Source organism: Felis catus, chromosome C1 (assembly GCF_018350175.1).
Source record: "Felis catus isolate Fca126 chromosome C1, F.catus_Fca126_mat1.0, whole genome shotgun sequence".
Classification (NCBI taxonomy): Eukaryota; Metazoa; Chordata; class Mammalia; order Carnivora; family Felidae; genus Felis; species Felis catus.
Window position 1 is genome coordinate 96603591 of NC_058375.1, and position 24066 is coordinate 96627656.

At 44.7% G+C, this 24066-nt stretch overlaps 1 protein-coding gene across 1 annotated transcript in view; it reads left to right on the forward strand.

The window, feature by feature from the left end:
• LOC123379085 overlaps nucleotides 1–24066 on the forward strand; it is a 109954-nt gene that overhangs the window by 39257 nt on the left and 46631 nt on the right. The window lies entirely within an intron of this gene.

A 24066-nucleotide genomic window follows, 5' to 3' on the forward strand; every position in this document is an offset into this window, starting at 1 on the left:
CAGAAACTGACTTTTTAAATGTTTATTTATTTATTTTTGAGAGAGAGAGAGAGAGAGAGAGAGAGAGAGAGAGAGAATCCCAAGCAAGCTCCTAGCTGTCAGCGCAGAGCTGGATGCAGGGCTTGACCTCACAAACCGTGGGATCACGACTTGAGCCAAAATCAAGTCGGGACACTTAACCAACTGAGCCACTGAGGTACCCCAGAAAGTGATTTTTATACTTAGCTTCTTTTGGGTGGGAGACAAAGAGACTCAGTCAAGTTACCTCAAGAAAACTTGTGTTTGGAGCAAAGAGGCACATAGAACAAATCTCACCATTCTCTCTCTCTCTCTCTCTCTCTCTCTGCCTGCAGTATATCTCTGTCTCTCTCCTTCCATTTGCTTCCTTCTCTTTCTCTTAACCAGCTTTCTTAGAGCTCTACATGTTATCACTTTAGATGGCTTATGATATAGTGTGCCCTCATGGGCCACAACTCTACTTCATGAACTTTCTGGTTCAAATACCACCTCTAACCAATTTGCTTTAATGTCTTCCCCAATTAAAATGCCCCAGAGTTGGGATGGGCTAAGTGCAGCTTATCTTTTTCTCATGGTCATTGGCCAGTCTGTGGTCTGGTTGCCCTTGGGTCAGGCACTCCCATCCAATTCATGCAGTGTGTGTAATGGGGGTGGGGAAGTCATGATTAAAAAGGGCAAAGTATGGTCACCTAAGAAGCTGGGACTCTGGTAAATAGACAAATTCCCTTAAAGGGGGGTTGTGGACAGGCCAGTACCAGTGGATGTTGCTATATATTGGTTAACTGACAATCTCATCAATTACTGACCCAGAGAACCAGGAAGCTAAAATTGGTGTTATAAGTTCCACTCACTAAAATTCACATTCCCTACTTACAAGAAATCCCCTCGGCCATTCAATAGGTAGTTACTTTTTTTTTTTTTTTAAGACAAAATATGCCCAAATATATTGGTTTCACATCCACCAGAGATTGTAAGTAGCAAATCTAAGAGGGCAAAGAAGGACTAATATAGGCAGATACTAATAGCATCGAGAGTCAATACCCAAGAGGCTGACAGCATGACAGAAAATCTATGAAAAGCAGACACAAGAACTCACGTAGCACAGTAGACTGGGACCACTTAAAATGTAGGTTAAAAACAGCCCTATGTACTTCAACAGTCCCGAGGGCATTGGTGTCTTGGAGCCTCGTTAACTGTAGCTAATGCTCACGTTGCTGAACCTCGAGTATATAAGGAAAGGCTAAGGGCTAAATTATGTTTAGAATATCCAACTTAAGAAGGCGAGAAATTACATAATATACTTAAGAAAAATTTCCATGCACATTTAAAAATTGGTGTTTAAATTAGTAAGCTCTTGGCTATCCAAAGCAAGTCATTTGCTAAGTGTCCCAGCATATAGCTGCAGCCATAGACGTGTGCTGTTTTTAATGTTGGCTGTGAGGAAGGAACCAGGATGGTAAAATGCCCTTGCTCATTCAAGCTGCCTGGAAAAGATTATCCCACTAAATCTCTCAAAGCCAAGATATATAACAGGAGGCAGTGAGGCATGGTCATCAAGAGCAAGTGCTTCACAGTGCAGTCAGTCTGGGTTTGAATCCTGGGACCTTGGACAATCTCTTGATATGCCTAAGCCTCCATTTCCATATCAGAAAAATGGCCACAATGGTGTCTATCTCAACGGAGTGTGAATGTCTAATGTCCGTGGGCATTTTTGCCTTGTTTAGAATTTTAACTTTTTATGCGGTCTTCCAAGTAAACAAAATAATGAAATTCATTTTTTTAATTTAGATGGTTCTCTATATTTTTCCTATAGGGCAGTGACTCTTAATAGAAAAAAAGCCTATGGTAACACCTCAGTTTGAATCAGTCCATCAGATTAACCAAAGGGTCATACTGTTTTTTTCTAGAGGAGGAGGACAGAACTGGGAATCCCTCAAGGGGGCGGGGGAGGACAGGAGTAACTCCAGTGTCCAAGTGGAAACCTTGAAGGCACAGGGCTTGTTGGTGGTTTGAAAAAGGGTGGAGGGAGAGTGGGTGTGTTTGAAAGTGAGAAAGGGACCCAGGAGAGCCGACAGAGAGGCACAGAAGGCAAGGCTTAAATATTCCTAGGATCATTGCCTTGGTTAAGTTATGATTTTTAAAACATATTCCAGGGGCGCCTGGGTGGCTTAATTGGTTAAGTGTCCAACTTTGGCTCAGGCCATGATCCCATGGTTTGTGGGTTCGAGCCCTGCGTCGGGCTCTGTGCTGACAGCTTGGAGCCTGGAGCCTGCTTCGGATTCTGTGTCTCCCTCTCTCTCTCTGCCCGGCCCCCATTCATGCTCTGTCTCTTTCCTTCTCTCAAAAATAAACAAATATTTCAAAAAGAAATTTAAGATTAAAACATACTCCAAGGGACAATTTAGAGAATTTCAGTCAGTATGACTTTTCCTTCTGGCCCTGATGCCTACCCCCTTTTATGAGTGACTTTATTTATACCCCAACAAGCCACCATGCGAGAAGAGGACTGTGAGGTCTCCAGAATCCTTGAAATCTTGGGTTAAAATGTCCTTCTGACATGTGGTTTGTCTGCCTACCCAGGAATTCAATCACCTGAGTCATTTTCTTCAGATAACCATTATTATATTCCTTTTAAAAATAAACAACTTTGGCTTCCCAGAATCCCTGATAGACGAGAGAGAGAAATTTCGTTGTCAGTCATAAGGTGAAGACATCAAATTCGCAAACAGAAAATTGAAAAAGAGAGGGCCTAGTCACTTCATGCTCTCCCCTGAACCTGGTATAATAATGTTCATTGAACAAAGCTCAAAATAATACAGGTACCAATGTCCCCTTTCACCATGTGCTTATCTCTTCAAACTAAAATTAAAGGTTCTACGTCTGATCTATTGCATAAAGTTGACAACCTTCATTCACAGACTAGATATATGGGCCCATCTCATTATGTTAGGTTTTTTTTTTTTCTTTTTTCAGGGATTCTGCCACTTTTTTAAAAAGCGGTTTAAACATTTTTCTGGTGTACTAGGGATTTGAGTTTGTTTGTTTTTAATAAAAGTGGCTCTTGACATAAATAGGTTGCTATCGTTGTTTGATAGTCAAATTCTCAGAAAGTATGATAAAAAGACTCCCCTCATATTCATCTACCAAGCTAATATGACAGCATTTTTGCAAACAGGTGCTGCAAAGCCACACATCCTTTTCTGGGCACCTGACTAAACAACAGATAAATCCTTCTGTCTGGGAGTAAGCCAGGGGAAACCAGCCTCAACTCTTATAAAAAACATCGGGCATAGCAAAGAGGTTTCAAACCGTTATGTCAATTCCAATAACTTGGTTGCTGATGTGTTTTGCTGAGAGAGTTTTAAGGCTGGATCCCTGCTCATCAAGAAAGAGTTCTGCAATTAATTAGTGATGTCTGATTTAGGTGCAGGCTAGGACGACGATAGTATGTTTGCCATTTACTCACCATTTTGGCAGAAGATCAATGTATAGCAATTTGGCAATTTTATGACAGGAAATAGTTTATATATATTTGGGGGAGAATTACTGTTCCGTTTACCTCTTACTACGTAACAATTACTCTGAAACTCTGTGGCTTCCATCAATACTTTTATTATACTTATGGATTCTGTGGGTCAGAAACTTGGAACAGACACAACGGGGACAGCTTGTCTCTGTTCTACAAAGTCTGAGGCCTTACTTGAGAACACTCAAAGACTGAGGGTGGTTCAACGGCTGAGGGCAGAAAGCATCTAAAGGCTCACTCACTCTCTGGGGCGCCTGGGTGGCGCAGTCGGTTAAGCGTCCGACTTCAGCCAGGTCACGATCTCGCGGTCCGTGAGTTCGAGCCCCGCGTCGGGCTCTGGGCTGATGGCTCAGAGCCTGGAGCCTGTTTCCGATTCTGTGTCTCCCTCTTTCTCTGCCCCTCCCCTGTTCATGCTCTGTCTCTCTCTGTCCCCAAAATAAATAAAAACGTTGAAAAAAAAAATTTAAAGGCTCACTCACTCTCACGTCGGTGACGAATGCTGGCCGTCAGCTGCGACCTCCACTCCTCGCCTGGGGCTGTTGGCCAGAACTCACATATGTGGCCACTTCGGTTTCCTCCGCATGGTGGCTGGGTTCCAACAGGATTAAGAGGAAGCTGTTTTCCTTTTATGACCTGGCCTCAGAAGTCACATCTTGGAACTTACACCATCGACTTAAACCCTCCCAGATTCAGCTGCAGGGAACGTAGGCCCTACTGCGCCATGGGATGAATGCCAAGTTACATACTAAGGAGAGTGTATAAGAGAGTGTATGCGAGATACTTATGCGTCCATCTTCAGACAATGCAATCTGCCATAATCCCTGAGTTGGAGGATGTGCTAGCTACTGTGTCTCAATATATTTTGTAGTTTGTCTTCTGTTCTCTTGAAAATTACTTGCTCTGAGTAGTAACAACTTGATTGATTTGTGAAAAATGGTTAGCAGGGAGTGATGAAACTTTAGGGAAACTTAAAAAATTCTTTAAAAAAAATTTTTTAATATATTAAAAAACATTTTTTCAGTGTTTATTTTTCATAGAGAGAGAGTGTGTGTGTGAGAGTGGGGGAGGAGCAGAGAGAGAGGGAGACACAGAATCTGAAGCAGCTCCAGGCTCTGAGCTGTCAGCACAGAGCCCAACATGGGGCTCGAATTCACAAACTGTGAGATCATGAGCTGAGCCGCAGTCGGATGCTTAACTGACTGAGTCACCCAGGTTCCCCAAAACTTAAAAATTCTTAAATCATGGTTTAAAACCTGTCCAGTAAACCAATGATAAGGGAATAGAATTCAGAAGAATGTAATTTGTCTTTATATACATTTTAGTCTTTGCAAAGATGAAGTTTGCTAATGGTCTCTGGATGTTTCCCTAGGTAATATCATAGTGTTGACAGACCACATATATCTGTCTGACTTAGAGTTTCTTAATCTCGACACCATTAACATTTTTGGCCAGGTAACTCTTTGCTGGTCGGGGGGAAGACTGTCCTTTGCATTGTGAAATTGACTTAGCAGCATCTCTGGCCTTAACCTCTCCCACCAATCATGAAAACCAAAAATGTCTCAAACATTGCCGCATGTCCCCTGGGGAGCAAAATTGTTCCCAGCTGAGAGCCACCGATCTAACTCAGATCTATGTGCTATAAAAATATTCTCCAGAACCCATTTCCCAGGCTACTCTGAAAAGCGTGCATAGGTTTATGGTAGAGGAACTGTTACAGTTCACATTCATTTAGTATGTTCCATTCATTCAAGGCATTAAGTCTCTCGTAAACCGCGTCTTTTCCTTATAAAGAACATTCATCCTGAAGAGCAGAAACCCCTCCTCTACTGCTAACACTGGAGGATTAAGTCAGGCAGGCTGATTTCAGTGAAAGGAAGCAAGAAGGTATTAATGTACTGGCTCACCCTACTTGGGAATGAGTGGGTGTGCATGGGGGGTGCTGTGAGTGCCGCTGTGCAAACTCTTCCCCATCACTCACCCTTCACAACCTACCCCTCCTGCTTTCCAGGGAGAAGGTGTGAATGGAAAATGAGTCTCTCCTAAGAAGCGGTATGGTGATTACTCTGTTTCTCGCATTCACAATTTACTGGGTGGCGAGAATGTACGGTGAGAAGGAGTGAAAGCAAGGAACATTTTCTGCCCTGGGGTGTTACGGCATCTAAGCCACAAGGCGCAGGATGGAATGTAGAATCACCGTGTGCACCCCGAGTGGAGGAAGCCAATGGAATAGGTGAAGCTGAAAGCTTTCCTAGATACTCACCAGTATATAGACACATTTGAATTTTGAGATTGGCTGGCATCGGGGGCGGGGGATATGGATAGGCAGCTCTCAACTTATAAGTAAATGGATTCTGAAAGTAAATTTGTTAGAATTTATACCTCATATCCCATAGAGCATGGGGTTATATATGCTAGTTACGTCCCCAGATCGGTTACCAAAAGCCTACGTAAGTCCATCAGTGTTGTGCCACGGTACTAAAATGTGTCATCACTGCTTCTAGGGAGAGCTGCATTCAGGTATCCAACATGAGATGTCAGCCACAAATCTCTGGCTGCAGTGGCCTGCAGTGGTCAGCAGTCTCTCCCTCCAACTCCACTTCCTTTCAGCAAACTTACCCTGAACACCTACAATGAGCCAGGCAGGATGTAGGTGCTGGAGGCTCAAAGAAAAATGAGTTCCTGCTTATAAGGTGCTTAACTGCCAACCCAGGCCACTCCTGGCTTCTGCACACACCCGCACACATCAGGAGAGCAAAGTCTCCCTTCCCACGTTGGAGGTGGTGACCTCTGTTATGGCAGAGATTGGGGTTCCCGGAGGAGGAGGAAGGGAAGGGTTGGATCTGGGGACTTCTGCTTGTGTTTTTCCATTTTTCATCAGAGCCTCTGACTTGTGTTCCCGTCCTTCTTAATAACCAACCACTGCGGACAGAAGGCAATTTTAGTTTCTCCCCAGCCCTGTAGTCCCTGAAAAACACAGTCAAATAGTTATGGAAGGTTTGTAAGTAGAAGAATGGAACCCCTCAGGGACACCTGGGTGGCTCAGTCAGTTAAGCATCCAACTTCTGCTCAGGTCATGATCTCGTGGTTCGTGAGTTTGAGCCCCACATTGGGCCCTGAGCTGATGGCTTGGAGCCTGGAGCCTGCTTCAAATTCTGTGTCTCTCTCTCTCTCTGCCCCTCCCCTGCTTATGCTCTGTCTCTCTCTCTCTCTCTCTCAAAAATAAACATTAAACAAAAATTTAAGAATGGAACCCATGAAGCCAGTGATGGGGTGGAGAGTTCTGATCCTTATCACCCTCATTCCCATCCCCACTGCCCACAGACAATGAGAATAGAGGTAGCCTAAGGTGCAGAAAGGTGTCATTGCAAAGCCGATATCAGGTCTTTGGGCATTGTAGTGAAAGAAATTACCTTATGAGATAGTACCCTCCAAGTCTACCACCAGGTAAGCTATTCCAGAGGACATGCAACAGAAAAGTTCACAGATAAAATTAAGATGTCCAACAACACGGTTTATTAGATGCATTTAAAACGTAAAACAAGAAGCAAAAGGAAAGATACAAGGCAGGGTAACACACTTAGGGTAGCATACACGTTGGGTGGAAGGACCTCACTATCTGATTCGAGGGTTGTACAAGCTCATACTTCTTTCTTTTTTTCAGTGACATCAGCTTTGCCCAATGATGGGGAAGTTATGGGAACCAGAGCTGAGATTTATAATACTTAATTGTATATGTCAACTTGGCAAGGCTATGGTACCCAGAAATTTGGTCAAACACTATTGTAGATATTTCTGTGAGGGTATATTTTGGATGGGGCTAACATCTAAATCAGTAGAGTAAGTAAAGCAGATTGAACTCTATATTGGGGGTGGGCCTCACCCAATCAGTTGGAGGGCTTAAGAAAAAGACTGAATGGGGCGCCTGGGTGGCGCAGTCAGTTAAGCGTCCGACTTCAGCCAGGTCACGATCTTGCGGTCCGTGAGTTTGAGCCCCGCATCAGGCTCTGGGCTGATGGCTTGGAGCCTGGAGCCTGTTTCTGATTCTGTGTCTCCCTCTCTCTCTGCCCCTCCCCCGTTTATGCTCTGTCTCTCTCTGTCCCAAAAAAAATAAATAAAAACGTTGAAAAAAAAAAAAAAAGACTGACTTCCCCAGAGACAAGAGAGGGAATTCTGCCTTTGGGCTCAAACTACAGCTTTTTTCCTGGGTCTCCAGCCTGCTGGTCTACTCTGCAGAGTTTGGACCTGGCAGCCTCCATAATCACATGCATCAATTTTCTATTCTACACACACACATATTTTGTTGGTTCTGTTTCTCTGGAGAACACTGCCTAGTTCAACAAGGTTGAACATGGGGCCTCAGCCCAAAACCAGCACACATTTGCCCTATCAGACCTAGTAGCAAGGACATTAGATGCATCTCACTGATCAGTGAGCTCCATGGCCATGGGCTTGACCTTCATTTCTAGGGCAGAGCACATATGAGGCTGAAGGGGCACCAATATGCAGTATGGGGGGCTTCAAATTGGCCAATGTAGGGATGACTTAGCTATCATCCTGACATGCTTCATGCCTTATGACTTGGTCTCGTCATTCCTTTTTATCGACAAGGAACACTCTTCTTCATTCCATGTTTATAGGTTACTTACTATTTACTTTAACCCATGAGTCTTGCTCGTAGTTCACAAGCTATTTGCTTTCTCTCTCTACTTAAGATTTCTTTTTCTTTTAAAGATTGTATTTTTTTTAAAGTCATCTCTACGCTCAACGTGGGGCTCACACTTACAACCCCAGGACCAAGAGTCGCGCACTCTATCGACTGAACCAGCCAGGTGCCCCTCTACTTAAGGCTTCTTATGAGTGGCATCCATCTCATTTGTTTTCCTTACCTTCTATATAGCAGAACTGAAGGTTATTGCATAATATGGCAAAGTGTGTTTTGATTTCTGGAGGCCCAGAGGCACTGCCTAGAAGCCAGGGTGCAGGCAGGGGGGCAGCACAAGGGACAAACACAGCACAATAATTGCTGTATCCATTGTGAGCAGGGACCTGTGCAGCTGATGTTATACTGAGAGCAAAGATGGCCTCCCTTCATGTGTACCATTTCTGAGAATTAAAGTTTGTCTTCAGGAGATGTATTTGTATGCGAATGATGGCTCCCCAACAGATGAACAGGAAGAATCCTCATTCTATAACGGCCACTGGACAGGAGTTCTCAGACCCAGCAGATGGGTGAGATCCAAACCCTCTCCCCCAGGGCCCCCCTCCCCCAGTTCTGGTGGTAGAAGTGGAGGGGCTAAGTACATCAGACTTGGGGGAAATTGTCATCAGAAATTACCATGTCCATCTAGGGAGAAGAGGATGATGTGTTGTGGGGTGAAGCCAGCCCTGTGGATAGGGAAGGGGACTCCCTAAAGGGGAGGGTGGATATTTGCACCGTAGGCCTAGAAGAGGGAAGAACAGAGGATACGAGAACAAAATGAGATTCCAGAGGGGCTTCCTTGTGTAGAGTCGAACATCTCTGATGCCTAACTCCTGGGTCAGGAGGAGAATCATATGAAATGGACAGTTATCATTTTTTTCCCTCTGATATGACAGTGCCCCCTATTTTATCCCCAACTGTTCAGAGAAGTCTGACACATCGAGTACCGTTGGTGCGGTCATGGTGGGACAGGACAGAAAAGGGACGGGCGGCTTGTGTCACCACAACCCCCTGGGACTGCCCCCGGGGACGGAGGAGTATCCCATCAGGGGACCTCTGAGTCAAAGGAAGTCAAAGCCAGCTGTGGGGCGGGAAACAAAGGAAAGAGTATCCCTGCTGGAGGCAGCTGAGAGCACGCAGCTGGACAGCTAGGCCCCCGTGAATGTAACAGGCATGGATATTACGTCGGAGGCTAGCTCTATTAGAAAATAAAAATTCTAGCTCTTATGTGGAGAGGCAGGCAGTCTTATTAAACAACCAAATGTCAGATCTCAAATATTTACACATTATCTTGCCATGGCACATGTTCTTCCACCAGGGAAACTAGTGAAACTCTGTTGTACCACGTACACCGTTGCCAGAGTGAGATTCCCGAAACCTGCTCAAAAGCCTCGAGCACAGTGTTTGTTTACTGTTTGTGGTCACAATATTTTTGTGAAGCTGATGAAAGCTATGGTCTTCTTCCTAGAAAAATATATCCAAATTCGCATGTAACCATAGGGGGTGGGGCTGTAGCCCCTCCCCCCTCCCTTCCACCACCACCTCCCCCACCCCCACCGTGATGGTCTCCTGGTGCCTTGGATAAAATCTATCCCCCAAGCTGGCCTTCCAGGCCACCCTCCAGCCCCAGCCCTCTGCTGGGGCTCTCCACCTGCCCCAGCTGCCTGCTCCACCTGCCTCCACCTGCCCCAGCCCTCTGCTCTTTCCCATGCTGCCACAAACCTACCTTGTACTTTCCCACCTTTGAACCTGGAGTCAGAGGTCCTGAAGTTCTTTTAAGGTGCCCCAGGGACAGGAGCTGGGCTCCCACGGCCCACGCAAAGCCAGAGCAATAAAAGGCAAAGGAACAGCCACAACCTGTTCTGGAGCACCATCCCGGTCCCACCCACCTGTCTACGCAGCGCCAACTTCTGACTTGGTGTTGTTTTTTGGCCTCTCTGATTCACATCTGTCCTTGGGCTTGCATTTCCTGCTGCTCTCAGACCTCCTCATGGCTCAGATTCCTGGAAATTTGGGACGTAGAGCCCGATAGAGCAAACAGGATTTGACCTCAGGAGAGGGCTCACCCTTTTCTTCTCTACCTACTCAATAAAAAACAAGCCAGGCGTCACTCAGTGTCCACGGTGCTCAGGTAGGCAGTGAGCACACAGTGAACTAGACCCAGGTCCTGTCCGGGAGCTCAGTCTCAGAGGGGGTGGCAGGCAGCCACTCAGAAATGCGCTTCCTGGGAGCCACAGAGAGACAGCAGGACCTGGTATCTGCAGGAGGCAGGCGCCTTCTAAGGTGAGGCCCGCAGATGTCCCAGGGAGAAGGTCTGTGGAAAACAATTGAGGGGCACCTGCGTGGCTCAGTCAGCTGAGCGTCCGACTTTGGCTCAGGTCATGATCTCGTGGCTCGTGGTTCTGTGCTGACAGCTCAGAGCCTGGAGCCTGCTTTGAATTCTGTGTCTCCCTCTCTCTCTGCCCCTCCCCCACTCGTTCTTTCTCTCTCTCTCTCTCTCTCTCTCTCTCTCTCTCTCTCTCTCTCAAAAATAAGTCAACATTAAAAAAATTTTTTTAAACATTCTAGACCAGAAGAGGAAGAGGGCAGCGTGATGGTCTGGGCATATGGGTCCGAGTGCCTGGAGGGAGTGCCCAGAACAGGAGAGAGACTGAGGGAGAGATACTGAAGGTACCAGAGTTCTCGCTCTACCCTGAAGACGGGAGAAGCGGTGAAGGTTAGGAGCAGGCCAGACCAGATGGCCTCCTCTGAGGCCGCTGGTGTCCCGTTGTAGTTGTCTGCTCCTGTTAATGCTGCCACCTCCCACTCTGTCTCCTGGGGCTTTGGGCCACACAGCACGGGTTATAGGACACAGTCCTTCCAGCCCCTTACGGCTCCTGCACACAAACACACAAGTCCTTATTGTTTATGGGGTTGGTGCTTATGGTTTGTTTTGTAGCTGCTAATCCCCAAGAGGAGCCAGGAAAGGATAATACAATATCCTGAGGTGTGCGTACGGCCTGTGGTGGAGTGGGAAGGTTCCCGAACGTTCCACTCAGTCCCTGCCCCTAGAACTGACTCTTGGTCCTAAACGTTCTCTCTTCTCTTTCGTTCCTTGTGGTGGGCTTCATAAACACCCGCCAGACCTCACTCTTGCATGCACTTTAGAGTCGTGGCTCAGCAAGTTTGTTGACCATTGACCATAGAAAGACATTTTACAACACGACCCAGTAGACACACACAGGCACACATGCGTGCACTCAAACAAAATCAATTTCCTGAAAAAAAAATTATACTGTCTACAAAGGATACCCTCTGACATTTTCTAGTGTAGTCTTTTTTTCTTCCTTCCTTCTTTCCTTCCTTCCTTCCTTCCTTCCTTCCTTCCTTCCTTCCTTCCTTCCTTCCTTCCTCTTTCTTTCTTTCTTTCTTTCTTTCTTTCTTTCTTTCTTTCTTTCTTTCTTTCTTTCTTTTGGTGGGGGGGGGGAAAGGGGGCTGGGCACAACCCACAGAATTGATTTCCAGACCCACCAATGGGCTGCAACTTGCAGTTTGGAAAACACTGCTTAGTGGGAGGACATGCTGAGACCTTCCCTGAGAGCATCTCTCCCAGTCGAGACATTCCAGATGGAGCCCAAAGTCCCCATTGGCTGAAGGGGTTATTTTGAGTTTTGAGCTGCTTCCTGGGCCTCCCTTGGCCAGCTTAGAAATGTTCCCCTTTGGTCATTGCCACGAATAGCACAGTTCCTAGAGGAGCCTTAGATCCGGGTGTTGTTCCAGCCCTGGTGCACTGGAGAGAGAATGGCACAGGACACAAGGGGCACACGGTGTTGTCTGTGCCTGAGAACAACAACAGAAGCAGTGGTGGCAACGATGATAAGGCCAACATCTACTGAGTTTGACCAGATGCTCACTGTGCTGGGCTTTGTCTCACTCAGTCTTCACCACAACCTTTGAGTTTACAGAGTGTGAAAGGGAGCACAGAGGACCCACCTAGGGGACAGCACTACAAAGGGGCCAAGCTAGGATTAGCCTAGGTCTGCCGGACACCAGAGCCTAGGTCTTGATAAACCTGAGTTTATTTAGGGTATGGCCACTCACCTAAAACCACTTGAGAGACCCATCACCAGTACCATAGGCTGGGTGGCTTATAAATAGTAGGAATTTATTTCTACAGCTCTGGAAGCTGGGAGTCCAAGATTAGGGCACCAGCATGGCTGGGTTCTGGTGAGGTCCTGGGGCTTTCTTCCAGGTTGTATCCTCACATGGTGGAAAGAGGGCTATGGAGCTCTGGGGTCTCTTATAAAAGGACACTAAGCCCATTCCTGAGGGCTTCACCCTTATGACCTAATCACCTCCAAGGCCCACTTCGTAAAACCATCACATGCAGGATTAGGATTTCTAGTGTGAATTGAGGGGGTGGGGAGATGGGCACAACATTCAGTTCCTAGTAAGTGTGTGTATTTCACAAGCCACCCTGCCTCAGGGATTCCTCACTGGGGTCCATGTTTCATTAGCAGGGTCCATGAGCCCTTGAAATAAGCAATGGAATCAAACTTTAAACATATGCTTTTGCGGCTAACTTTTCACAGTGGTCCTTGATCCACTGACCCATCTGGCTGAGCTGAAGGATCTAAAGGATCATTTGCTCGGCGTGTTGGGGGGCGGTTCTGAACAATCAGGGAGACTGTCTGTCGGTCCCCATGAGACAGGAAATGTACCTGGGAAGGAGATGCTCGCATCTGAAGTGAGTGGGTGATGGGAGCATGGGAGAGCTGCTTCCTGGTCCACAAATGAGGGATTATTCTAGACTGGGTTTCTCAGAGCCCTGCCGAGTTTCACAGACATGCCCTGAGGCTCTCCTTCCACCACATAGGGCTTCAAGCCAGCACCTGTTCCCTGCTTTTGTTTGGGGGGAAAGGAAACAAGTAAAAAAAGTAGGGGAGTGAGGGAAGACATTAGGCCAATCCCAAATGAGGTACATTCTACAAAATACCTGACCAGCGCTCCTCAAACTGTTTAAGGTCTGAGAAACTATCACAGTCGGGAGAACACTAAGGAGACAGGATGACTGAATGTAACGAGATATCACAGATAAGATCCTGGAACAGAAAAAGGACAATAGGTAAAAACTAAGGAATAAACTGTGGACGTTAGTTAATAATCATCCATCAATATTGGTTCATCAATTGTGACGAATATACTAATGTAAGATGTTAATAATAGGGGAGGCTGGGTGTGGGGAAAATGGGAACTCTGTACTATCTTTGCAACTTTTCTGTAATCTAAATCTATTCTAGAATGTAAACCCTTATTAAAAAGAAGGAGGGTGCTGCTGATGACCGATCTCAAAGCTAGCATTCCCAACCAACGCTAGCATTCCCTGAGCAGTGCGTGAAGTTGGCCTGGGCAGGGGGTTGGGTGAGAGAGGCAGCTTCCAGAGTTTCCGAGCACAGAATCCAGGCGTGTGAGCAGTGCCTGAGTGCCAAGGAACTGCAGCGGAATATGATTTCAACTTGATCTTGGGTCCCCGCCCTTGGTGTCTAAGCAGAAAAGAGGCCACCCTCAAGAATCAAGTCTGAGCGTTCTAGAATCAGAGATGCGACGCACCCTTTCATCTCCTTCCTCTTTTCCTGCCATCGAACACCAACCAGCACCTCAAAAACAACTTGTCAACCCTGTGCTCGGGGTCCCACCCCCCAGCCCCCATACCCGCTCCTCATCCTGTGTCCTGGCAGTGACACTCCTTTCTCCACTGTCCTGTGCAATGGCCGGCATGTCACCCCGGACACCTTTCTCTTTCTCCCCTCCCACGTGTGGTCATAATATCCTGAGCCACCTGTGCCTGGTGTGACTGGTGTGACCCACACACCCGCTTCACCCTCACTCCGCTGTCTCAGCTCAGCCTTGCCGTGGCCCTGCTGTCACAACCACCAGCCAGTATCCAGGTGCCAACCTTTCCAAGCCAACCTTTCCAAAAAATGAAATCTCACAGGCAGACCAAAAGGTGCAGATAACAATGCAATGATCCCACCACCAAGCACAAGAAACAAAACCTTACCGACAAAGCTGAAGCTGTCTATGTACCACGTCTGACTCATTCCCCACCGTACATTCCTGTTCTCATACATCTTATCTTTTTCCTTCTCTGTGTGGCCTCCTCTGACCACCCAGTTTAACACTCCAGTCCACACTTCGCCTCCCCACTGCCCTTGATCTCTTTTACGTATGTCTTTTAAAAATACTGGCTTGTCATTTTCTGATATACTATATAGTTATTTATGTAAACTAATATCTGTATTCGTCTGAGTGGGCTGCCATAACATGATGCCACAGACTGGTGGTTTAAACAACACAAGTTTATTTTCTCATGGTTCTGGAGGCTAGGGGTTCAAGATGGAAGGTATCAGTAGGCTTGGTTTCTCCTGAGGCCTCTGCCCTTGGCTTGCAGATAGTGCCTCTCTCTGTGTCATCACCTGGTCTGTCCTCTGTGCCCGTTCATCATGTGTCTCTTGGGTGTCCAGAATTCCTCTTCTGGTAAGGATAGCAATCAGACTGGATGAGGGCCCACCCTATCCCTTATTTTACCATAATCATCTGTCTAAAGACCTTATTGCCAAATACAGCCCCATCCTAAGACACTGGAGTTTAGGATTTTCCCATGTGAATTTAGGGAGGAACACAGGTCAGCACATAACAATGTCTATTGTTTGTTCCTGCCTTTCTTCACTACTGTGTTTGCCCAATGTTGTTTTTGTCTGTTTTATTCACTGGTAAGTCTTTTTCTTTTTTATATTTATTTATTTGGAGAGAGAAAGAGAGCACGAGCAGGGTAGGGGCAGAGAGCGGGAGAGAGATTATCCCAAGCAGGCTCTGCACTGTCAGCTCAGAGCCCAATGTGGGGCTTGATCTCACGAAACAAGATCATGACTTGATCTGAAATCAAGAGTCAGACGCTTAACCGACTGAGCCACCCAGGCGCCCCTATTCATTGGTGAATCTTAAGGGCCTTGAACTGCCCCTAGCACATAGTAGGCGCTTGATAAACATTTGTTGAATTGCATTTTCACCTTGTCTAGGACTTCCAGAACAATGCTTTCTCGAAGCAATGTTAGGCATTACCTTTCTTTTTGACAACAGTGGAAATGGTTTTAGAGTTTGACCGTTAAATATGATTATGTTTGCTTCAACACTTCAACAGGTACACCTTCTATCAGTTTAAGGAAGTTCTCTTCCACTTCCAGTTTGCCAAGAATTTCTGTCATGAAAAAAATTGTGCGTTTCATCAAACACTTTCTGTGCGTCAGCGGAGTGGATCATGCAGCTGCCCTCCTCTAGTCTGTTAATATGGTGTTTTATACAACCAGATATCCTTGCATTCCTGGGATAACACTGCAGGGGTTTAACCAGACGATTAGCATGATCTGATTTACATTTTGAAAAGTTCTCTCTGGATGCTGAGTGGAGAGCGCCGTGTCAGGGAGCAAGAGGGAGAGCAGGATGATCAGCCAGGAGGCTATTACAGTAATCTGGGTGAGAGATGATGGTAAAAGTAGAAATGGAAATAAGTGGGAGGATTTGGAATGTATTTTGGAGATAAAACCAACAGAACTCGCTGGTGGATTTGATGTGGTGGGGGGAGGGGAGAATTGAGAGTGACTGCTAGGTGTTAGTGGGAGCCACTAGGTGGTTCTATTTTACTTAATGGAGAACATAGGGAGGGCAGGAATCAAGGATTCAGGTGCCTGTTGGACACCAAAGGTAAGATACCGAGCAGGCTGTTAGGTGTGTGGCTCAGGGGCAAGTCTGAGCTAAGGATATAGATGAGGGACACATCAGCAAAGAGGCACTATTTAAAGTTTATTTTTATTTATTTAGAGAGCGAGATAGAGAACAAGTGGGGGGGGGGCAGAGAAAGAGGGAGACAGAATCCCAAGCAGGCTGCACGCTGTCAGCATCAGAGTCTGATGAGGGGGCTCGGTCTCACAAACCATGAGATCAAGACCTGAGCCAAAACCAAGAGTGGGCTGCTTGGCTGACTGAGCCACCCAGGCGCCCTAGAGAGGCACTGTTCAAAGCCATGGCCGTGGATGCAGTCACCAACAGGGAAGGGTGACATAGAGAAGGCGAGGACCAGGACCAAGTTCAGGGCTTCCAGCCTTAGTCAGGCAGCCAGCCAAGGGCCAGCAAAGGGGACTGGGAAAAAGGCAGGCTGTGAGGTGAGAAAAGAAGCCCAGAGAGGAGATGGTTAAGGCAGCACTGGCTGATTGCAAATGCTTTTGAAAGGAGAGGGAACATGAAGACACAAGTATCCAGGGGTTACCAATAGATTTTATTAAATATTTCCAAATTTTGTGCTTAATTAGGTGAGGGGAAAACCAAGGACCATTCGCACATAGTACTGAATGACCCAAACACGTTTGGCCCTCTATAAGATTTTCTGGGGGCAGGAAGGGCGATTTTTCTAAATGCCTCCTTCTCGAAAGAGCATCTCCAGATTCACCTCTAGGTCAATGGCTCCCAGTGTTTGTGTAGCCATGACCCGCCACATGTAGTTTGATTTTGCTTGACTCACAGAGCTATAAATGCAACAGTTTCTACACACACGGAACTCATCCTGTGAGTGAAGTACCCTAAAGGGCTATGGAGTTCACAGGGAGGAAAAAGCACTTCACCTTTGCCCTGAAGGTTCATCTTAAAAGTGAAACTGAGTTTCAACTACCTTCACTGAGACAGTTGCATACCACACCCTTTGACATAACATTTTCAAATAACACTGGGGATCCTGGCCATGAGATGTCAAAACAATCGTTGGCACAAGCTTAAGGTATGCATGCAGGTTACCAGAGACCGGAAGACAGCCTTACCTAAAGTTGGCAGCATTCAAGTTTCTAGAGTCTCTGCCTTTGGGATTCGTGTTTGGCCGAGAAAAGAGCGAGGGCCTCCTCTCCTCCCAGCCATGCACACGTTAATTGTTCCAATTTCCACCAGCCCTCCATTTCTTAAACAACCAAGATGATTCCCCACAAAGGTAATTTTCTGCTTCTTTGGCTCAATTCAATTTATCTTTTTAAAAGCAATTAGTATCCCTTTAGAGTTCTTTTATGCCTGACTAATTGTGCCTTAGTTCAAGAGTTAAAGCTTCTCTCTATCCATTTAGGCTACTACAGTAATATCTAATTAAAGTCCAGGCCAGACAAAAATGCATATTTTGGATTAGAGTCTCCTTAGCTTCCTAAGTATTTAAATTTCCACCAGTGGAGAGGACTGGTGGGGGAGGAGGGGAGTCCATTTTTATTCTAAGGCATTCTTGAGGAGGATGTATTTCCAATTAACTGAACATTGGAGGAATTGGGAATTAGCACAGCTACAGGACTTAAATATGCATTAAGAAAAATTCCACTACTCATTTGAAACTAGTTGATAGGCCCATAAGTATCAGAAACACCATGTAGCTTGTATTTTTCCTTTGTAAACCACACTACTTGTTTCCTTAAGTCCGGTAAGGCAATCTGGACTCACCAGCACACTGACCCGATTAGACAGATCTTTTTACGCTGTAGATGGCTTTAGAGACATTCCAGGTGTTATGGAAAAACAGCTGGCCCTGGGATGCTCTTGGTTTCCAGGACAGAGACCAGTTGAAAGAGAATCAGAGAATTTTAGAGCTCAAACAATCTTAGAAGAGAGTCGCCTATAATTTTATAGGTTGACACGTTCAGTGGCAAAGGGCAGGGTTTGAAAAGTGGCTCATTTTATTCCCAGCCCATTGGTCTTTCTGCTAGAGCCTTGGTTCTTGACTTTGTAGCATGCTGGAATCACCTGGGAGTTAAAGCAAAAACAAAACAAAACAAAAGCAAAAACAAAACCTTCCCCCAGAGATAGCGATTTAATTGGTCTGGGGAGCCATCTGGGCACTAGAAGTTGTAAACATGCCTTTTCCCCACTCTGAGTGGTAGAGGGAAGGAAACGGGCAACTGAGTTAGTTGCAAGGCCTGTACTACATATTTGTAAGATATTTACCCTAATCCACCGTATGTGCAAAATATCCACTCTAATCCATTGGACCTCACCTTTCACAGGGATGAATTCTTGAATTAAAGAGGCTCTTCTTGAAATTCAACCTCCCGTCCTTTTTGATTTACAGCATATAGTGTTCTTTCCTTCTTTAAGTAGAGAGGGCCTGGAACCGATTTCCACTTGGCTCCTGGACTGGTGTATTCATTTGGTAAACAGAGAATGCTTTGCAGAAATCTAGAGGTTGTGAGAGCCAGAAGAATCATCTCATCTCCTGGGAACCAATTAGGGTTCCTGAAGGGCAAAACTCCTGGGTTTTTTTTGTTTTTGTTTTCGTTTTAATAAAAATCACAAAGCACTCTGAAGAGGCACACTCAGAATGACTCTGGAACTTTCCACTGAAGAGGCAAGGGAGGGAGGCTCTGGGCCAGTTTGGCAGAAGGTCGGGCAGCAGTTAGACTCTAAGCAATGAGGAGAGGAGATGGGGTGACCACCAAAAATCCAATACCATGATGTAACCCGTGGCAGGCGCACACATACAAACATGATGTATTGATTTTGGCAGTGGCTCCCCATTATTTTTTATATCAGAAGCCAGCCAAGTTGAAAAGCTATTGGCAACCTAGGTCTAGAGCTGGGCTGAGAGCTGGTGGGTCCCACATCTTGCTCACTTCTATTGCCTTGTACCTATCTTGGGGGGCGTAGCACCTAGCAGAAAGGGATGATAGAGCCGTGAAACCCAAGCCCCATCTTGCAAACCTTTCTCGACGTTCCAAGTGAACCATTTACTTGAAGCTGAAAGTTTCCTCTGCTCAACTGAGTGGTGAGAAATTAAAAAAAAAAAAAAAAAAAAAAAAAGACACACACACACACAAACAAAGCTCCCTCAACCTGCCCAACTGGTTCTGAGACTGGAAACTTGTCCAGCTCCTTTATGTAATATATAACCCGGATGTTAGTCCTGGCTCCACTCAGCTCTTGGTTCACAGCAACACCCCAAATCCCACAACACACACCATCTTCCCAGATAGATTGCCCCCCCCCCCCCGCCTTTAACAAATCCTAAAGAATTTTAGCCTGGCACAGTCTTCGTCAGGGTCCACAGGAAAGCAAATACTTTTAAAAGCAGCATTCTGTAGCAACAAAGAATCGGGAAGAGTGCCAAAGTGAATGACAATCATAGAAACAGTCAATTAACTGGTAACTCCCTGTTGTCTGCAGGCTGAACTAGGAATGAGTGTGCGGAAGGAGGAAAAACAGCTGCATCCCAATTAAACTCAGTAGCTCAGGTGCCCGAGAGGATTCTCACTTCCGGTTTACCTAAACAGATCTGCTTTCTTGGAGATCTTAGGGGACCTCTGTACAGAAGCATGGGCTCTGCTGATTTTCTTCTTTATTGCTCTAGGTAACTGAGCTAAAATACACATATAAGCAAACTGAGAGGGTGGATGGGTCACGAGCCTCAGAAAACATGCTTTTCTTGGCTTCTGGGTAGAGGACAAGGGAGACTGCTGGACCCTGCAATAAGCCAGCCTGAAGACACTGTATGCATGCACAGCCCAACAGCTGGAGGAAAGACCATTACGGAACCAGCACCCACTGGAAAGTCTGTGGGCATCCAACTGATCCTTCAGTTAACGAATTTGGAGAATCCAGCATACCCTGTCAAGAAATGGGCTCTGAAGTAAAGATATTATGTAACCCTAATAGTTGGGCACTCTGGTCAGGGCCATGAAATACTTCTGTGTACGTGTTGTTCACTACCTAGAGCAGAGCCATACTAGAGTTGATTCTCTCAGTCTGGTCCTGGACAGCTGTGACAGAATCACCTAAGCTGCTTATTTAAAAGACACCCCAATCGGGGCGCCTGGGTGGCTCAGTCGGTTAAGCGTCCGACTTCAGCTCAGGTCATGATCTCGCGGTCCGTGGGTTCAAGCCCCGCATCAGGCTCTGTACTGACAGTTCAGAGCCTGGAGCCTGTTTCAGATTCTGTGTCTCCCTCTTTCTCTGACCCTCCCGTATTCATGCTCTCTCTCTGTCTCAAAAATAAATAAATGTTAAAAAAAAAATAAAAAAAAATAAAAGAAAGAAAAGATTTATAAAAATAAATAAATAAAAGAAAAAAAAATAAAAGACACCCCAATCTAGAATCAAAATGTCCTTGGTTCCCCCACACCGGCACCATTTTTAAAAATTAAAAGTTGTTTTCTATTTACCCCGAACATGTTTAAACATACACAACATTAGAGAGAGTTGTCTGATGGGCCTCATGGTACCCATCATTCAGCTTCAACAATTTATCAGCAGCCTGTTACTCTTGTTTCCGTTCCGTCTATACCAACTTTTGGGGAGGAGGTGAGGCTGAAATATTTAAACGTGGATCCCAGACATCTTACTCTTTTGTCCATCGTTCTTTGGTATGTTTCTGTAACAGATAAGGACTTTTTTTTTTTTTTAACGTAATCAGATGCCATCATCACAGTCAACAACATCAACTTCTTGGTGTCGTATTCCCTAGTCCATGCTCCATTTTCCATACTAGGCTCAAAAATAGCTTTTTGCATTTGATGTGTTCAAATTAGGATCCAAAAAGATACACATGCTGTGCCTGGTGGGTATGTCTCTTTCAACTTATAATAGCCCCTTTCCATTATCGTAACACCGTTTATTTGCGGAGGAAACTGTTTCATTTGTTCTGTAGAATTTCCCACATTCTAGATTTGGCTCATGGTACTGCTTGTAACAGGTTCCTCTCTCTCTCTTATTTTCTATAAACTGATGGGTAGAGGCTTGATTAGATTCAGTATTTCAGGGAGAAGAACATTATATCCAGCTATTCCACTTTTAGTTAAGATTGATCAGCTGGTTCAAGTGTTGTTGTCCTGATCTATCCGTTATAAAATTCTCCATCAGCATTTTATTTAAAGGCTTTAGCAGCCCATTTGAGCTTTGCCTGGTTCTCCTCTTTCATTAGGGGTTACAAAATGGTGATTTGGGTTTCAGTTCTATTTTTCTTCCTGCATTTATTGGCTGTGATTCTTCTATATAGAAGAAATTTCCTTCATAGGCTATTTGGTTATCAGGAAATACAGTCTGTAGAGAAAAGGCAAGATAAAACCTTTACTCTTTCCCTTTATCATATTTATATGTATCAGAATGATTGATATCCTAGTACTCTCAGAAAGTAACCATGAAGTTTTCTTTCTTGGCTGGGGAAGAAAGAGATACATACAATGGGTTCGTAAACTTTTATATATTTGATGGGTTTTAATTCATTGCGGTTGTTACTCTTTTACTTTCTCTCTTATTTGTTTCTTGTCAGTCTCTTCATGTTCAAACGTTCCGTCTTTGGCCAATGGGGGCCATTTCAAGTCGGCTCCTGTGCTGTTTGTTTGTTTGTGTTTTTTTAATGTTATTATTTATTTCTGAGGGGGGAAGAGGGGCAGAGAGAGGGAGATAGAGAATCCAAAGTGGGCTCTGTGCTGACAGAGGACAGCTGGATGCGGAGCACGAACTCATGACCTAGGCCGAAGTCGGACGCTTAACCGACTGAGCCACCCAGGAGCCCCTCCTGTGTTTGTTTGTTTGTTTGTTTGCTTGTTTGTTTGCTTGTTTGCTCTCATATGACCCTATAGTCTCTGTAATTTCCTTACTTTCAGGCACAAGATGCTCCAGGCTCATCTACCTCAGATCTATAATTAGCCATTTCTCCAAGGAGTCCTCATTCCTTTGTGGGGAAGGGGATTTAGAGATTACAGTCTGGGCTTTCAGGGTGTTCATTGCTCATCCATCCTGGCATTTTTAGTGGACAGAGCTAGGAAGTATGCATTCTTTAGAAAAAAGTCAATTATGAGTTAATACTTACATTTCTAATTCAAATGAAGATAAGTTTTTACATATTTCCTTTGGTTTTATATTATCTCATCTCTTTTATGCTAAAACGTTTGGCTTCTAATGATACTAAAATAATCATGTATTTGCTCTTTCTCTTTATATATATTAGTATCTAATATTATTAAAGTATATTATATATATTGGCATTTTATTCTGATATATTAATATATATTTCAATATATCATATCTCAAACACAGCACAGTAAGTTGCTTCCATAATTTGGCTATTGCAAATAGGCAATCTAAGATATCTTTGTGTGTAAGTTTGTCCTCAGGATACTGTGTTTTAAAATTACTTAAAACAGGAGCGCCTGGGTGGCTCGGTCAGTTAAGCGTCCGACTTCGGCTCAGGTCGTGATCTCACAGTTTGTGGGCCCAAGCCCCGCGTCCGTCTGTGTGCTGACAGCTCAGAGCCTGGAGTCTGCTTCGGATTCCGTGTCTCCCTCTCTCTCTGCTCTTCTCCCACTCACACTCTGTCTCTCTCTCAATAAATAAACATTAAAAAAAAATTTAAGTTACTTAAAATAATTCTTCTCTTTATGTTTCTAGAATCAACTTGATCTATAGCTAGGTTTATTTGCTTTGTATTTTTTAATAAACTTTGAATTTGAAAACAGTCTTAGAGAAGGTAATACAGAATTCCCAGATATCTCACACCCAGCTTCCTCTATTACTAACATCTTACATGAATGTGATGCATTTGTCACAATAAATGAACCCATAGTGATCCATTTTCTAAAGTCCACAGTTTTATTCAAACTTCTTTAGTTTTCCCCTAATGTCCTATTTCTCTTGCAGGATCCCATCCAGGATACCACATTACTTTTGGACATCATGTCTCCTTAGGTTTCTCTTGGCTGTGACAGTTTCTCAGACTTTCCTTTTATAATATTGTAATTGTTTTTTCTCTATGAAAAATACGGTGTTGGGCTTTAAAAAAATTTTTTTTGTTTTAATTTTAAGTGCAATGCAGTTAACCTACAGTTTTATATTCTTTTCAGGTGTATGATATAGTGATTTAACATTTCCATGTATTACCCAGTGCTCATCAAGATAAGCACTCTTAATTTCCATTACCTATTTCACCCATTTTCTCCACCCACCTCCCTTCTGGTAACCATCTGTTTGTTCTTTATAGTTAAGTGTCTGTTTTTTGGTTTGTCTCCTTTTTTCCCCCTTTGTTCATTTGTTTTATTTCTTAAATTCCACATAAGGGTGAAATAATATGGTATTTGTCTTTCTCTGACTGGCTTATTTTGCTTTGCATTATACTCTAGTTCTATCCATGTTGTAGCAAATGGAAAGTTTTCATTCTTCTTTATGGCTGAATAATATTTCCTTGTCTATATATGCCACATCTTTTTTTATCCATTCATCTATTGATGGACATTTAAGTTGCTTCCATAATTTGGCTATTGCAAATAATGCCTCTATAAACATAGGGGTGCATGTATCCCTTTGAATTAGTGTTTTGGTTTACTTTGGGTAAATACTTAGTAGTGCCAAGGCTGGATCATAGGGTAGTTCTGGGTTGTTTTGTTTTGTTTTTAATGTTTATTTTGAGAGAGAGAAAGAGTGTGAATGGAAGAGGGACAAAGAGAGGGGGAGAGAGAATCCCAAAAAGGTTCTGCCTCTGCCAGCATGGAGCCCAATGCAGGGCTCGATCACACTAACTAAACCATAGATCATGACCTGAGCCAAAATCAGGAGTCAGATGCTTCAGATGCTTAACCGACTGAGCCACCCAGGCATTCCAGAGTAGTTCTATTTTTAATTTTTTGAGGAACTTTCATACTGTCTTCTACAGTGGCTACCCCAGTTTGTATTCCCACCAACAGTGCACAAGGGTTCCATTTGTCCACATCTTCACCAACACTTTTGTTTCTTATATCTTTGATTATAGCCATTCTGACAGGTCTGAGGTGATATCTCA